This window comes from Podarcis melisellensis, assembly GCF_964234715.1.
Source record: "Podarcis melisellensis genome assembly, chromosome: 2".
Taxonomy (NCBI): domain Eukaryota; kingdom Metazoa; phylum Chordata; class Lepidosauria; order Squamata; family Lacertidae; genus Podarcis; species Podarcis melisellensis.
In genome coordinates this window covers 70,102,650-70,120,061 of record NC_138529.1, presented here as the reverse complement: position 1 = coordinate 70,120,061, position 17,412 = coordinate 70,102,650, and the positions used below count along the sequence as shown (strand labels likewise).

The 17,412-nt window shown below is 40.1% G+C and overlaps 1 protein-coding gene and 1 long non-coding RNA gene across 6 annotated transcripts in view; one reads left to right on the top strand and one right to left on the bottom strand.

Moving 5' to 3' along the window:
• The window catches only part of BSN (bassoon presynaptic cytomatrix protein), a 193,027-nt gene that overhangs the window by 111,740 nt on the left and 63,875 nt on the right, over nt 1-17,412 (bottom strand). The window lies entirely within an intron of this gene.
• Nucleotides 1-17,412, top strand: part of LOC309363912 — a 36,408-nt gene that overhangs the window by 17,778 nt on the left and 1,218 nt on the right. Inside the window, exon 3 of one of the 2 annotated variants that reach the window (XR_014165647.1) lies at nt 8,312-8,388. The exons of the other annotated variant lie outside the window; for it this stretch is intronic. This is a non-coding gene — a long non-coding RNA (uncharacterized lncRNA). Of the gene's footprint in view, nt 1-8,311; nt 8,389-17,412 lie in introns of those variants that run through there. 2 annotated transcript variants of the gene reach the window in all.

Below are 17,412 nucleotides of genomic sequence, written 5' to 3'. Positions count from 1 at the left end.
GAGAGCAGGCACAGCCATCTTTTAAAAGCTATGTAGTGGTGGACCTGAGCGAAGTCAGTCACCTTGCTTGCAACTGACCAGTTTAAATTTTGTGGGTGAGTTCTAGCTGCTCCTGTGGCTGATGGAGGACATTCCACAACTGCTACATACCACCAATGATAGTACACAGACTTTCTGCTTGTTTTCAATATTGCAAGATTCTGCAGTTGCCTTATGTATTACATTTATACCCTGGCTTTCCTCCAGAGATCTCAAGGTGATATACATACAGGGAAAGGGCAAACATTTCAGTTTACTATCTAGACAAGTACTATCATTTTACTATCCTGACAAGATCTATCTGTAGGTAGATCCTAATGCCTTTTTTTCACTGATTCTATTTAAAGACACTTTTCCATTCCAGTAGATTTTAACAAAAACCAGGGAAGTAGAGAAGGAAGAATCAAAGCAGACTCTCCTCTTGCCCTTCTTCCTGCACATATTGTCAGACCATTACAGTTTTCAGATTTCAGCTGTCTACCTATATTATTGCACCTGTCACCTCATGTACTCTGCCTTCCTACTCCATCTACTAAACTCTTCTATTTACTGTTTCATTTCGTTCTCTCAGCTTTAGAGATGTCATTAAGATGCCATTTCCTAACATTGTATGTAGATACCTTGCTGACCCTGGAAGTTTCTCATTCTGTTGTTAAGCAAATGGGTTCCCTCGGCTGAGTGCAAAAACATCCCTTGTGCCAAAGACAACAAATATAGCTATTGCTGCACATTCATTCAATATATCACAACCATTGTTCCATTTAGCACATGCAACTGTTAATACAACTATGACTGTTCTCCAGTTTTCAGCATACCTCAGGTCTGTAAGAAACCAATACACTAGAGGAATTCAGTGCTCAGCAGAGAGGGCAGTTGAACTTTGAGAGCAGTTAGAATTTCTTGCTGCTCTTCATTCGTGGTTCTATAGCTTTAGGGTGTTGATGAGGTGGTTTGAGTTTGCACATAACACTAATCTCTGGTTAATATCTGGTTAATATCAGCTGCTGGACTGCATTTACACATAATGCCAAGCCATGGCCTAATGGACCATAGATTAATAAAACATGGTTTATTGCTGTGTGAGAACCAGGCCAATAAATTGCTCAAGGCCATTCAGAAAATCTGAAAGACAAGCAGGGACTTCCTAAATCCAGACCCAACACTCTACCCCTCTCAAATAGGAAACAAATTAAACTAAAATAGGACTCGAATCCTAATTGAAGCTCGAAAAGCTGCCCCCCCCCCATTCTGGGTTTAGATTTGGCATTTGAAAAGTCATTCTATAATACCACAACACAAAAAAATTATTTAAGATAGGACAACAACAGAGAAGAAACATAAATTTTATTTCAGCCAAAATTAAATTTAATAAAGACATCTGTTGGATGCAAGAATGAAAAAACAAGATCTTGTCTTAGACCGTGCCAATTCTCCTAAGCAGTCTCTCTTGCCAACAAACAGAAACTCTGTATTTTCCATTATGAAGCAGAGCCAGCTGACTCTTAATCCAGATCTCTACTCCCACTTGGCAAAAGCTGAGGAGCAGAAAAGCAAGGAGCTAATATAGTGAGGCAAAATGAATTGATCCAGCCAGTTATACCAGAATTATGGCTGTTCCCCATCTACAAAAAAATGTCATTCCTGGTGAACAATGGAGAAATTACCATTTGCACTGCAGTGTTAATATGCGAGAGATGCCTCCCCATATATCATCAGAGAACACTAAAACTCTATGCAAGCTGTTGAATAAGGCACACAACTGCCAGTTAAACTATTAGGGCATGCTTAGAAACAGTGAAGTAAATTGTCACACATGAACAAAGATTACTATCCCTGCTGCTGCCACTAAGCATAGTTTGGAACCCATACAGTTGGCAAATGATGCACAGAAAAGTGGCAGAATCCCTGACCAAAGGATGTACAAAATCTACATTTGAAAGAGATGAGTTGGAGTGAGAATTCAAGATTGCTTAATAGTGATGACAGGGTAGGTTGAGGGGAATTGGTTGGTAGTGGAAGGTTAGGAGTGATTCAATTGAGCCACTATTGAAGAAGTGGTTCTTGGGAAATGATTTAAGGTCAAGGGAAGTAGGCTTGATGAACAGAGATGTTGTTCCAGCAGGCACAGGAAGCACATCACAGAAAGTAAGGTCAGAGCAGAAGGAAGACATAAAAGCAAGTTTGACGGAATATGAAGGATCCTGAGAGAGGTAGCAAGAAGCAGTATTATGAGATAAGAAAGAGATGGTACGAAGAGGCAGTGGATGGGAGGGGGGAGCTTTTAAAGTATGGCCTATAGAAACTTGTCCTTCATGAGGAGGGACAGAGAGTCAATGCAAGGTTTAAGGAAATTGGTGGTGTAACGGTTACCATTAGGTGATAAAATGGGTGGACAAAAAGAGGGAGAAAAGTGAATTCAAGATGTAGGAGATGGCAATGATGCAGAGGTTGTTGTGGTACTCCAGTTGTGCTACACCCTTCCCAAGGTATATGGTTGGCACCAACTTTAGAAGTCTTAATTTTCTTAGAAATTCACAGGATATTAGTTGCTTAGTGTGAAGTCACTTTGTGGTTTTGAGACTGTCAGATGTATTTATGTACATTATCAGCTTTCACTGTTATTTTGTTACTGAAATTTATTTGTGGCTCTTTTAAACTGAGTTTTATTGTACCCCAGTCTGAGATAATCGACGGTGAAGGCTGGGTTTGAAATGTGAGGAAGGAAGGAAGGAAGGAAGGAAGGAAGGAAGGAAGGAAGGAAGGAAGGAAGGAGGGTATAGGAAGTGGAATATAAAATTTTCTAGACCCAGAGATGGGGCAAGTTGAGAGAAGAGGGAGAGAGGACATAGGATAAGGGCAGTGTACGTGGAGATGGATGTAAACTTATACTGGATCTTGCTAAGCATCTTGCAGAAGTGTAAGATATTGGACTGTGTGGGAGAAAGAAGTGAAAGCTTGAAATACAAAAGAAACAGCAGGGCTACTGTGCAAAGAAGGGACGAGGGGTAGATTAATTTAACAAGGAGGAGAGAGTAAATTGACAGTGCATAAGGTCAACATGGTCTTTCCTAAGAGGCGTCCAGCGAAGTGGTAACAGAAACAGAAAACAGATGAAGCTTTGGACGTTAGCATGAAACACAGAATTATAATCAGAATGAGGTCAGTTTTCTTGACATTGGCAAGAAAAATCCATAAGAGGCCAGGCTAAGTTAACTAGCCTCTTGAAAAGTCTTCTTTATTTTAACAGCTTTCCTGTAAGTTAAAGGAAAAAGAATCATCAACATTCTCTTACACATCTTAACCACCAAATCTTTCATACATGTAACTGAGAAGATCTCCCGTCACCCACCTTAAAGGAAGTAACTTCAATACAAGTTCTGCAGAAAACATCAGGGCACTTGAAGATCATAACAACAGGCACCCCCAAATAATAAACATCTTACCTTCTTATACTGAGGCAAAGGCCCTTGCTTTTGTCTCTCCCTGCCAGGATAGCACCTTCTTTATTGAGAAAAAGACTATTGTGACGGCCTTAAAAACTCTTCCTTTTAGAAGTAATGGATGCTGCTTAAAAGATAGTCCATAACCTATGTGTCCTGGGGATGGGTCAGATATTATGGGATGTAAAGGATTCATGTTCAACTCAGAGTGTTTTCTTTGAGAGTCCCTTAGGCATTTCACTGCAAGAAAATGACTACATTCTTTCAGTTCTTGAGCCTTACCTTACCACAGTGCTAACAATGCACATTTTGTCAAGAATGTCCTGATATGCCCCAAGGCACTTTTTTTCCAAATACATTTCTTATTTCTAATGTGATTGGACATGTACTCCCAGCCTTAGGTGACTTGAGATGCAACATTTTACATTAACAGTGGCTACTTTAGATATAAGCAGAGTACTACAGCATACCTAAGATACTTATTAATGAATCTCTATTATTCAAAATGATTGGGATCTTTAAGTGTTTTATTGTGTCATGGCTTACTATCAACTGATCACTATCACAAGCAATTTATTTATTTAGTTAAAAGCATTTATAATCTGCTTAATATTTTAAAACCTCACCATGAAAACAACATTATCACTGAAACCAAAGTACAGCATAAAGGCAGTAAAATGATAGTACTAAAGCATATTAAAAACAGGAATTCAAACAAGTGAAAATTAGGTTCTAATCTATGGGTCAGGGAAAACCTGGGCAAAAAAGTCTGTCTCTACAAGACGTTTGATGCAACTCACATTTGCCACTTCTTGTATGGCAGACAGAAGAGTATTTCATAGTATAGAGGCAATAGTGGAAAATGCCCATTTTGGGGTTGCTGCCCTATGATATTCTATACGGTATAGTACCATGAGTAGAATTTCCACAAGTCTATACAGGGGCAGGCTCTTTCTCATAAATTTGCCACGAGTTGTTCATGGCTTTATATATTAACAACAAGACTGTGAGCATGGCCCATAGCAGATCGGCAGTCAGTGCAGTTTCCTCAGAACAGATGTAATATGTGCACATGCAGGTGTTGCACTCAACAACCTGGCCACAGCATTCTGCATCAGCTACAGCTTTCAGACTAATCCCAAGGGAAGCCCCCAAAAGAGGGCACCACAGTAGTCCAATCTGATTAAGAGGATGGGCTAAGCATATGCAGCCCCTCACAGTTGTTCCTGTCTCTCACCTAGAAAGCAACCCAATCAACAAGTCAAACTACCAGGGGGCAGCATCCTTGCCAGCAGTCGTGTCCAAACTTTTTTCAAAGAGGGCCAGATTTGATGAAGTGAAGGGCCGTGGGGGCCAACCAAAGAGCCAAACAAAGTTGTTGGCCTTTTTTTTTAGAACTGAAGTTGTTGAGCTTTTCTTATCATTTTACCCCAGAGTTGTTGGGCATTTTTTAGGATTTTACCCCAGGAAATAAACTGCCACAGGGGGTGGATTAAATCAACCAGCGGGCTGGATCAGGCCCCCGAAACAGACTTTGGGCATACCTGCCCTAGTGGTTCCCACAGCAACAACACTAAAAGGGTGTCTTCCCTTTTTGCGTGTTGCCAGGCCTGCTGCCCAAGGCAATGCTCCTTTTAAACCCCAGTGCGGCAGCTAGTAAAGTCAGACATGGGCATCTGCCATCAGGAACTGGCTGGCCCCTCTAGGAAGACAAATTGTCTTGCAGAGCCAAACTGCCCTGCAAGGGTACCACAGGTAGAAACAAGCAGGCAGCAGCAGCTGCTAAGTGCACTATTCACTTTCTACCTGGGTGAGGCAAGGGGTGGGGGTAGGGGGTGCTAACACATTGCTCCTCAGATGGATCAAGAGAGCTTTACCAAGAACCAATAGAACACTTATCAATGCAGTGTAGGGAATTGGACATACCAGGGAATCTGGAAACCCATAATGACAAATGAAACGCCTTCCTCTGCTGCACTGTCCCACTTTCTCCATCACATTCTGATCTGCTTCAGGCAATCACAGTAACTGTCTTGCTTCTGCAGTTCCTGCTGCACATGATGCCTCTGCAGCATTTCTAAATGGATTTTACAAGCACTTTGTAGAGACAACCGACTCCATTCAAAAGATCCCTGAGAAGCAAACAGCCTCTACAGCACTACATCTGCCTGCTCCTTCATAGGGTCAAGCCATCAAACACTGGTCGTGCCATTTGGTGATTATATTATTTTGAGTAATTATAGCATCTGACCACAAAATATTTCAGGTTTCTGTATCTGCTCTAGTACGTACTGTTGATACTATGCTGCTTCCAAAGATTAAGAAATACAGAATACAGAACATACAGAAATACAGAACAAATAAAGCAATATATATTCACTGCACTAACCAAATAATTCAACACACACACACAGAAAACATCCCAGTGATTACTAGTCACAGGTTTGTTTTCATTTCCTAGTTGAAAAAAAATTCAATTTAATTATTGGTTGGATGTTTGAACTGAAATTAAAACATGAATACACACTTCAACTACAATGTAATTTTGTTAAGAGATTACAGTGATGATTAATGTCACGGACTGACAACTCTGATGAGTTATGTCAAATACTAAGCTCATCTTCAAGAAAGGGCTAGGCCTATATATATTACATCCTCAGATAACCCTGCAACTGAAGGCTCTTGATGGGTGCATGCATGCTGTGAAATCATAGTCAAAGCCAAAGAACCATAGTATCAGTCTTGCCAGAATTTACCTTCTGCTTGATTATGTGAATTAACTAATCAGTATTCCAATATAAGAACAAGATGCAGCTTAAGATGAACAAGTTGGATTCCAGTTCAGCAACAGAATTCTGCAAAATTACAAGAAACCTAGAATAATGTAAGCTGATTTTAGTTTTTGTGATGTGATGGTAATTAAAACATAAGTGAAATATAATATAATAAATATTTGCCAGTTTTTACCATGCTGCCACACCTCAAATCTATGGTCACCCAGGGCAAGATTAATCACCTGCTTAACTCTCAAATATCTCCCCTCCCATAATTTCAATTTCTGGGGGAAATATTAATGTCATGTCAGTAGGGAGGAGTTAGTGGCAGAATCCATGTTTGCTTCCAAAAGGTGCTGCTTCAGTCCTTGCTATCTCCAGGTAGGGTTGGGGAAGTTTCCTATCTGAAACCCCAGAGAACCACTGCCAGATGTGTAGACTGGGGTGACTATCCTTTTACTTGGTTCAAGGGCCACTTTCATCCTTCACAAACCCTCTGGGGCCACATGCCAGCAGTGGGTTTGGCCACTCTACACTCTCACATATACTCAGGCACAAATGCCCCTTATTGGGAAGGATGGGCTATTGCATCTAGTCTACTCATGAAAGGATCATCATGATGACTGGGGAGGGGTGGTTTGCAACCCCATCAGAGTGCTGGGCTCTGTCTACCCCAGTGCTGTGCCCACAATTTTCCCCTCCTTTTTTGTTTCCACCATTAAAATCAGTGATATCTTGGCAGACCAGAAAAATTTGCTTTGGGGCTGGATTAGGCCTTCATACCAGTTAGCCACCCCTACTGAACTAGAAGAAGCAGTGGTCTAATTCCACATAAGGCTGCTTCCTTGTACTAGGAAGGGGATCTCCTATTTTGATAATGCAGAACTCCACAGGAAAGAACAGTGATTATCTTAGATGCTTTCAATTATAAATTCAGTGGTCTGGGCATGAATGTTAATTACAGTTATTCAATACATGGAGCACCTTGATGAGGAACAAAGAACCCCCACACTACCCAAATGTTGAATAATGTGCTCAGCTGTTTAAAAATACTAATTTATGCCTACTCATAAACAGCAGAATACAGAGCACACATATTTAGGTATTCTAATTCAGTTCCCTCAGGGCTCCAGGGAAATACAGATAACATTTCCATTTTAATAAAATTGCATCATAATTTTGTTTACCTTTCTGCAAATTGCTACAGTGGACATTTAGCCATTAAAGCTATCTACCAAATTTCATGAAATCTGTCTTCTAATGAAGGAGAGGGGGACTTTTCCTGATTTTCAACTAATAATCTTGCCGAACTCAATAAATTTAATGTTAACTCATCGTGACTCTAACTTGAAAAGGCTAAATATCTTATAATAGAGGTCAGGAACAGGCAATCATCAGGCTGAATAAAAAAATTGAAGGATTCTGTCTATCCCTCTGTTTGCCACTATTCCTCTGGTACTGGTTAGCAGGGTCTAAACAATAAAAAATAACAACCAGTGGGTCACAAGAAATATTATGTCTTGTTATAAATGATCTTAATAATTTTCCTCCAATACTCTTTAGGTATAATTGACAAGGTAAGTAAGACATATTTTTTAGAAACTTGCATCAGGTATGGGATGGGGTATATTTTTCCCTGTGCACTTAAAGAACAACCTATTCAGATATTGCTGTTGTCGTGTACATGTAGAGAAATTAGACAATTTTACCATTACTCTGAAATCGTCTTCCCATTTACCATTATGGGTTTGTTTTCATTCTGCAACATTTGATTATATTTAGACAATCTTCCTTTTATTCCCATTTCTGAAAATGTAGCTAACTCCAGTTCTTCATTTCTTCTAATATTCCAAAGACATTAGTATATGGTAAAACAATATACCTATCTTCTGTCAGGAAAATATAGCTTTCTTATGCTATAGAATTTGATAGTATTAAATGGGCTTTGGAGCTAGTTTCTTTCAAATCTTTCTACAACTCTCTCAATTGTGACTCAGCAGCTTCATTTGGCACTGTGTTCCATTAATGAATTGTGACAAAGTATTTCTTCTGTTTCAGGTATGCAGACTTTCCCTTTTTGTGAATGATCCTAAGCTCTTACATTCAACAATAGTTCTTGAAATACATTTTCCTAAAACTCGCTCATATTTTGAATCTTTTGTGCTACCTATTCCTTACATGTCTAATTTTAATGGTATATAATATTGTATTTTTTCATTCTCTTTGTAAGACTTCTTCATGAGCACAAACTTACTAACAATCTCTGAGTCACCTGCAGTTTTGCATTCTTCATAAAGTGGTCTTCAGGATAAGAACAGTTTCAGGTTAAGAACGGACCTCTGGAACGAATTAATTACGTACCCAGAGGTACCATTGTATACTCAAGACTGGGAGGCTCTGGATGCAAGCTCTCCCCCTCCATTCAAAGAGCCTCATCCCGTTTTGAGTTGAGTCCAGACCCATTTGAGTCCAACTTGAAATAATGTTCAACTCCTGCCAACACTGCCTTCCTTCACAAGCAAATACCTTTAGCTTAGCAGAGGGGGGGAATATAACTGGATTAAGTTCCACAATAATTCATACCAAAGATGGATGCATTTTATTGCCAGCCCAGCAGTAGTATTGGTGTGATACAGGAAGAGTTACAGCTCCCTTGAATAACCAACCTCCTGATGTATGGAATAAATGAAGAAAGTGCCATTGGCAATATTCCCTCACCACTGGCTATATGTAGTAGCGTATTTATCAAAACCTATGAATGAACACTGGCATTTAGTAGCAAACCATGGGGTGAAGGAAGGATATGTAGCCTAGGCCGGCTTTGCTTTCAGCTTGCTCAGTGGGACTTCTATGGCTGCTTTATACCTGCACTGCATGTTGAGCTGCTTTCAGCTGATGAAATGCCAGCTATTTACCTAATTTGATAGAGCAGGAGATTTGTGTGCACGTGCAAGAGTGATAGTGATCTGGGAGTAAGGATAAAGGGTAGTAACTTGACTTCATGAGAGTAGCATGCAGAGGGGACTGCAAATGCAAACATTGACAGATGCAAGGGAGAGAGAATTGTGGACTGACTGATTAGAAGGGAAGCTTTCAGCAGGGGGTGTAAGCACATTTTCAAAAACGTGTACTTTTGTGTACAATAACGGGTTCTTAATTACATCTAAAAAGATCTAACTATTTACATTAGACCATAATATATTTAATCAGAGTGGAGTCCTGCTGAAGTCCTCAATCCAAAATTAAGTTGTTTAAATTTTCTCAAGATGTGTGAGTCATTTATTACTTTGTACCATTCTAAAGGTATCTCGTGTTTCCTTGTATCTGCATATATTGTCATAGCCACATTAATATTTTATATGAGTGGGCAGTTTAGAAATATTTTTTCTAAATATTTTGACAATGATCCTGTGAGCACTATTGCTTTAGGTGCCGCTTCTGAAACTGTTTTGGTATAGTGCCTCTCTAAAAACAAAACTACGCAGTAGTTCGGAGATGTAAAGTATAGGGGAGAGCAGGAAGATGTGCTAAGATGTGCTTGTAAGGAAACATCATGCTACAAATAGAATTGACATACAATCAGTCCTGGAGATGGCTCCCAAGGGAACTCAAAGACTTTGCCACCTGCCAAGGGAAGAGGGGAATTAAATTGGTCTCGTCAAAAAGCTCAAGGAAAATACAGCGTGAGGTTTTAGCATCCGCCCTCACTTTTTCAGGTAGTGCTCCACTGGCATTGGCAGTTTCAAATCCAGAAGGCCTATTTAGATGGTCAGTTACAAATGCATAGCTGAACTTTTGTTTCTCACTTACAGTGAGCGATTCCAGAATGGGGATAAGTCCAAAAATGCAAATCGGCAATTTTAATGTAATTACTTACACTCATGTCATGTTGTTCTAGATAATCTATTGAATGACATATAAACTGGATGTCACCAGCAACTGCATATTTATTTTTTAAGTAAATTACAGGAATGTGGTGGGGGGCAATCTTATCAGGACCCTGGCAAGGGACTTTAAGCCTTTGCTCTCCAGTGTGGAACTATACCTGCTATTTGCACTGAAAAGAAAGCTCTGATTTACACTCATGGAAGCTCTTTCCCAATGAAAATAGCAGACAAAGGGTCAGGAACACCACGGGGTCCAATCCTCTAAACCCACCCACAACAGGGTCTTGTTCCAGATTATGCCATCTCTGCAGTTGCTGGTTACTTTAGAAAAGCCATTCACACCGTTGCTAAATGCATGTATGATATCTTGTCTGAACAAGTTTGGCCCTTTGAAAAGCAGGGACAAAGAACAGTCTGAGACATTTGGTCTTGAAACATCTATTTTTAAATCCATGTCTATATCCATGTCTCATTGCAGTGTGACTTCTTGTGGTTTCTTACATTTCTAAATATTGTTATTGTGAGCCTCCATAATGAGTCTGTTATATGGCAGTTCATCAACCCTGTAAGTAAGCAAATAAATTAAATAAATCAGGTAAAATACGGTGAGCATCAATCTTCCTCACCTCAGACATGAAAGCCCAAAATATTCTCATGTTACTGAAAGCTGTTAATTACAGAAGATTCATAACAGGATTTGAAGGATCATGCAGACAAAGGCCAGATTCAAGGAACATGTGTCATTAAAGACTTTGTGATATTGACTTGGGCTTATGCTACCAATTATTTATAACCCCCTGCCACCTGTTTGTGCCTGGAGTACAAACAGCTTTTGAAATAGAAGCCAAGCCTCCAGCTGCATATAACACAGACAACTGAATTCAGAAATCCAGCTCTTTTCAAGTGCTGCTAATTTCTCTGTACTTTCAGCTTGCGACCTAAGTAAATTAAAAATAAAACGCGGATGTGTTATTTAAAAAATAAAGTGTTATCACTTCAGGAACAAATAAGGTAAGGAAGTGAAAAGCAAAATGGTTATTTCTGAACACTAAAAACATTATGGCACGTATATTTCTGGGACTAAACTGATATTTCAGTGAAAGACATACCAAATGGAACATTAACTTTTCTCCATCAGCCAAAGGCTCCAAAAACCAACAAAAGCCTTTATAAATTAATTGCACTTATTTCCCAGATTCTCTGCTCTTTTGTAGCACATACAAGAGATAGGTGAAAGTAACCCCCTGGGTTTTAAAAAATTATTAATTGATATATATATATATTACCTCTGCCAAGTTTCTAAAAAACAGCTGGGATATGATTGCACATACTTGTCACTTTGGGTTCCTAATTATTATTCTATATGTGCCCCCTGTCTTATAGGATAGGGGAGGAACAACGCAGAAATGAAATCTTCCAGAAGAATCCGGCTATCCCTTCTTTAGCAAAGCCTAAGCAGTGCGGGGGGGGGGGGGCTGTGTCAATCCCAAATGGACCTCTGCCTGAGTTTACATCAATTACGTCACAGGATCTCTTTCTGTGTCACTGTCTTGTTAGCCTGCTCAAGTTTAATTTCTGGTACTGCCTTTAACAACTGCATGACAGAACAAACTCTAACTGGTTCTGTGCATAGCTATTGGGGAAAGGTCACTTGGTTTATCACACAGTTGTTAAGGCTAGACTGTAAAGAATGTAAACGGGTGATCTGTAGTGGATCGCTCAGCGTTTTCTGACTCCTAATCATTTAAAGATAGGAAAAAAGAAAGCGCCTTGGGGTGGGGTCTTAAATTAGGATACTGAAACAAAAAAAGATTGGGGGGTGGAGATCAAGAGTGTTTTTGTTTGTGAAAAGATTGTGAACTCAGTCATGGCACCACAAATAAAGTAGATGCCACAGGAGTGACACTATTAATCCTTGCTTTTAGGGTGCAGAAGCCTAGCCTCAAGTATGTGAAATTTTAAATTTCACCTACTCTCTATTGATATGAGCTGGTAACACATACTAACTTACTAGCAGACACATGTTAAGAATGGTTTCTAAGAACTGAGTCAATACAGAGTCTTAAATAATGACTAACTAACCTATATTAAATTCACACCACTAAATACCTATTAACCTAGTTAGAAAGCTCATGTAAATCAGTCTCACAGATTCAGGATGACTTTCAAAGAATCTTTGTTGATTTAATATTCACTGTAGGATATGCTGGAAAAATCAAATACTATTTCTAGTCTGGCTTCAAATATAAGTATCCCTTAACACCATAATCCCCTCAGAGCTACAATCTATGTTACCCATTCATTTATAGACTTAGCAGCATTCTGCATTTGACCCTTGAAACAGTAACTGGGTAAAATTGCCAGTCTGCATAATCGCAGGAAGAAGAGATTCTTCAAAATTCTGCACAACAGGGACACGTTTGGTAATGAAAAAATACATCTTTCATAAAGAAAGCTCTGAAAAGATGCAAGGATTTTGACTGAGCTTATTTCAGAATTCAAAATGCAGTAAGGCACAAAGCTACCTGCAGTTGCAATTCCCAGTAACATAGTACTATCAGAAATCAGCTTGTTAGCAGCCATTCTGTTTGTCTGATTCCACTCAAAATCGATAAACAGGATTGAACTTTAGTTTCTACAAAACTGTGGGGAACTACAACATTTGGACTATGAACAGAAACTAAAATTCTAAATGAACCTGATAAATTCAAATGCTGGCTTCAAAACAATAAAATAAAGCCAGCACAGTGTGAGTAAATTACTGTACACTAGGGAAACACTGGGACACAGGTGGCGCTGTGGGTTAAAGCCTCAGCGCCTAGGACTTGCCAATCGAAAGGTCTGCGGTTCGAATCCCTGCTGCGGGGTGCGCTCCCGCTGCTCGGTCCCAGCGCCTGCCAACCTAGCAGTTCGAAAGCACCTCCGGGTGCAAGTAGATAAATAGGGACCGCTTACCAGCGGGAAGGTAAACGGCGTTTCCGTGTGCAGCTCTGGCTCGCCAGAGCAGCGATGTCACACTGGCCATGTGACCCGGAAGTGTCTCCGGACAGCGCTGGCCCCTGGCCTCTTAAGTGAGATGGGCGCACAACCCCAGAGTCTGGCAAGACTGGCCCGTACGGGCAGGGGTACCTTTACCTTTACCTTTAGGGAAACACTGGTAAGGTTCTGATAACATGGACAAAGTTTCAGAGGTTATTGGGACATTGTAAGGACATTATAAGCAAAGTATTCACATTTCTCTCCTGTAACAGCCTTTGTCAGAAAGTGGACGATGGATAGGTATGAAGCTCTGAATATTGTCCTGCTCTCCGCAGCAACATAGTCTATCTTCAGCCAGTATGAAGCAAACAGAAGCTACTAAAAATTAGTCAGATTTACATCCCTGAACAATGCATGATCTTGTGCAACAGATGTAAATGACAAGCCTCTTTGACCCTGCTGCTACAACTCATTCCTAGGAAATTTGTATTATGCCCCACCAGAACTCTCAAAAGCCCTGGGAAACAGAGTAACACTGGGCATTGAACAATTGTTAGAAACTTCCTGTTTCAAAGTTTGGAGATTGTGAGTGGTGTTTGCAGCTGACAGAGAACAGTAAGTCAGCTTTCTTGTTTCTCCTGTTCCTATAAGTTTGGTTTCAAAATGAAGTTAGTTGAGGCCTTATGATATTCAGTCTATACCTTATCACATTCACCCTGGATTTAAGAAGGATCAATCTAAATTGTAAGATTATTTTAAAAATCAGATTATAAACAAAAACTGTAGGAAACTAAGACTGGAGAGCAGTTATGAGATCTGGAATTTAGGGCTGTTCCTCATGGCAAAGACGTTACTGGTCACCTTTCTCTTGAAATTCCTTCTTTGTGAAAAGTTTAGAACGTGAAGGGCTATAATGCAATATCCCCATCCGTACCAGGTTATCTCCACTGACTGTCTTTGTAATGAGAGCAGGAACTAAAGTGATTTACAAATGACTGTATGGAGGGAATCAATTCTGGATGACACCAGCAGGGAGGGGAAGATCTGACTAGTTCCATTTCGTATATAGTTTAGTAGCAGCATGTTGCTAAGTAAAGTTTGTTCCTTCTAATCCAGCCTCTGTGGCTCATATGTAATCTTGCAAATACTTCAGCCTTCTTTTACTATATAGGCTTTTAAGTGGGGTAGGGCACAGGAATGGGGTTAGTAAAAGATTTTGCAGCCATTTGACTCTTAACGGTTTATTTCCATAATCATTTATCCTAGCGTTAACAACCCTTGAACTTGCTCTGGTCCTGGATCTGTTTGCATGGTTATGTGGCTAAGCGCAGGATGAAGATGAAAATGAACAAAACGGTCAAGGGATGTTATTTTGCCTCTCATTTTGCCTCCAGAAAAGCAATTTTAAAAACAATCTCATGATCTTAATTATCAAGGAGACAAAGTTGAAAATTCACAGTAATATCAATATGACAGGAGAGAGTGACCAAGGAGGTTTGTCTACAGGCAACCTGTAAGGGGCAGCCCCACATGTATTTACTCACGTTCACATCATCTTGGCTGTGAGTCCTGGAAAACTTGCTCCCTGCCTTGCAGGCCTTTTCCCATCTGGCCTGCTTTCGGTTTTTTGTATTTTTATTTTAGAGCTTGTTGTGATTTAGATGGAAATTGTTCAGTTTGGTTGTGTATTTTTGTGTTATTTGTTATTTCTGACTATTTTTATTATGTTACAGTTACATATATTTTCATATTGTAACCTCCCTTGAGCATGGTTTGAACTGTGGAAAGGCGGCATACAAATAAAATAATGTATATATGTGGGTATTAGCACATAAAACGCCATTCACCTGCATATTAGAACCAGGCTGGGAGGAAGCCTGCTTAAAGTTGTAAAGCACAGTGATGAAAGGGAAGGTGGGGTGGTGTTTTGGTTGTTGTTTTTTGTCTTTTTTACTCCTCTTGAATGCCCAAGCACCATTTCTTTAGACTTAGAACAAGCTTATTAAAATAGCCCCCACCTTCTGCCACCCCTTGAAAAGACCTTTTTTTGAAAAATCAGCCAATTGGTCTCTTATGTTGGTTTCATTAGGTCCCCTTGTTTAAGCTTCTTACATGTCTGGCTAGTTAATTTGGCTAAGTTGTAGTCAGGGATGCTAGTACAATGTGTGTGTGTGTGTGTGTGTGTGTGTGTGTGTGTGTGTGTGTCTGTCTATGTGAGTGTTGTGTGTGTGTGTAGAATACAATGTTCTTTAGGTGCTATTCCACATCCTTGGGATCTAATGACAGTTTTTCTAAGCATTTTTGAGACCAGTGGCTTACTTAACTCAGTCTCACAACATCACTGAGATTTCAAAACCCTCATTATCATGATACTTTTCCATCCTTCATGCTGCCACACCCTGCTGGCTCAATCTGATGTAAGAAATGCTAGAAGGAACAAAGGATTTCTGGGAAGTAGTTCTTGGGGCAGCATGTCAGAAAGAAAAGCAGACTTCTTTCTGTATCTCAGCATACCAGTTCCATGCCCTCCAACATTTCTCTGATGAAAATTGGGACTTCACATTCCATTATGTCAATTTTACTATTTATCACCCACACATCTTACTGGGTTGCCCCAGCCACTCTAGGCAGCTTCCAACATATATAAAAATATAATAAAGCATTAAACTTTTTTTTAAAAAAAACCCTTCCTTATACAGTATTGCCTTCAGACGACTTGGGGGTCAGCTAACTCCATACCCTCCAACATTTTTCCAATAAAAATAGGGACATCCTAAAGAAAAGTGGGTCTTTCTGGGATCAAATCAGAAACCGGGATGGCTTCTCTATATCAGGGGTGTCCCTGGAAAATAGGAATACCTGGAGGGTCTGCAGTTCTAAAGTTTCCTCCTCCACCATTGTATCAATATATGTGGAACTAAGTATGTGTGTTAGGACAGCAGTCATAGAGGGAAGGAACAAGTTAAGGGATCGGAAGTGACTCAGCATAAAGGTATAGTGAGAGAGCAGGATGGTCAGAGAGAGTTAAAAGCTGAAAGAAAGGTCGTTTAAGTTAAGTTCTTGGTTTTATAATACTCCTGCTAGATTCTTAATGACAATCAACACAACTTGAAACAACTGTCACACACACCAGCATGTATCTACTATCTTTCATTTGGTTCTATATTTGAGGAGTGCCCAGACTAACAATTCACTGTTCAGAATGCTGCTTGCTCAGTTCTAACAGCATTTCAGGTTGGTTCCTGTAAATCTTGCATGATCTGTACACCCACTATAGCGAGTACGTTTCTGTAAACATCTCCAAACATTTTAGACAGGGCCCTGGATGGAAACTCTGGATATCTGGGTCAAGGTCTGGTTAGAGTGCTTGACCTCATGAGTTCTCCTCTTCAGGGAAAGGGTAGAAACCACCCGCCCCCCACATTCCCACTTTTATAAGGGAATGGGAAGAAATTGTATGGCGGATAAGGCACTGGGTTGTATCTGTAGTTTATTGAGTACATCGTTAAAAGGGTCTGGGAAGGGGGGTCTGTCCAGAAGTCCACACCCAATAGGCCATAGCACCCTTCCAAGTGGTGGCCCTGTTGGGCTCATCTTGATTTGATGTATGCCATAAGGCAACCCTCTATACAGGGTTGACCCAACCTCTTATCAACCAACAGGTGGGCTGCTTGATACCTGATGCTTACCCAATGCCATCGCCAAAGCCTATTTACATATGTGAACAACAAAGGTTGTAGCCTATTTCAACCTAAGACTGATGTCCTGAGTCTTATTTCTACCTGAGATGGCCCTGCACTGGGCTGCTTGCTTCCTGTGCCTGGGCCCGCAAGTATCTAGTCCTCTTCCTTCTTGAGTCTCCTTGTTCTCAAAAGAACTAATACATACATACATGTCCCAGAAAGTGGGACTACCTTGCTGGAATTGCCTTAACCTGCTAATCCTCTTTGGCCAAGAATTACTAAATAATTACATTTCCGGGACCAATGTGCCCATCTCCAAGGCAGTAGAAGATGCTTTTGACAAAGGGAAAAAGGCAAACATTCTTAAAAGGGATTCCCCATATAGCTGCTTCCATCTTCAGAAACAATTGTAAAACGGTTAATGTCTGTCTGTCACACAGACACAAATACACCCACCTCATGCACCTAGTGTAGACATGCTCAAGAATTGAAAGCATTAGGAAGGGGTCGGATAAATCCCTGTACAGCTGCTTGCTTATGACAGCAGCTTTGAGTTACACACTGATTTTTCAAAAGCACATGTGCAAAAATTAAAAGAACTCAAATTTTA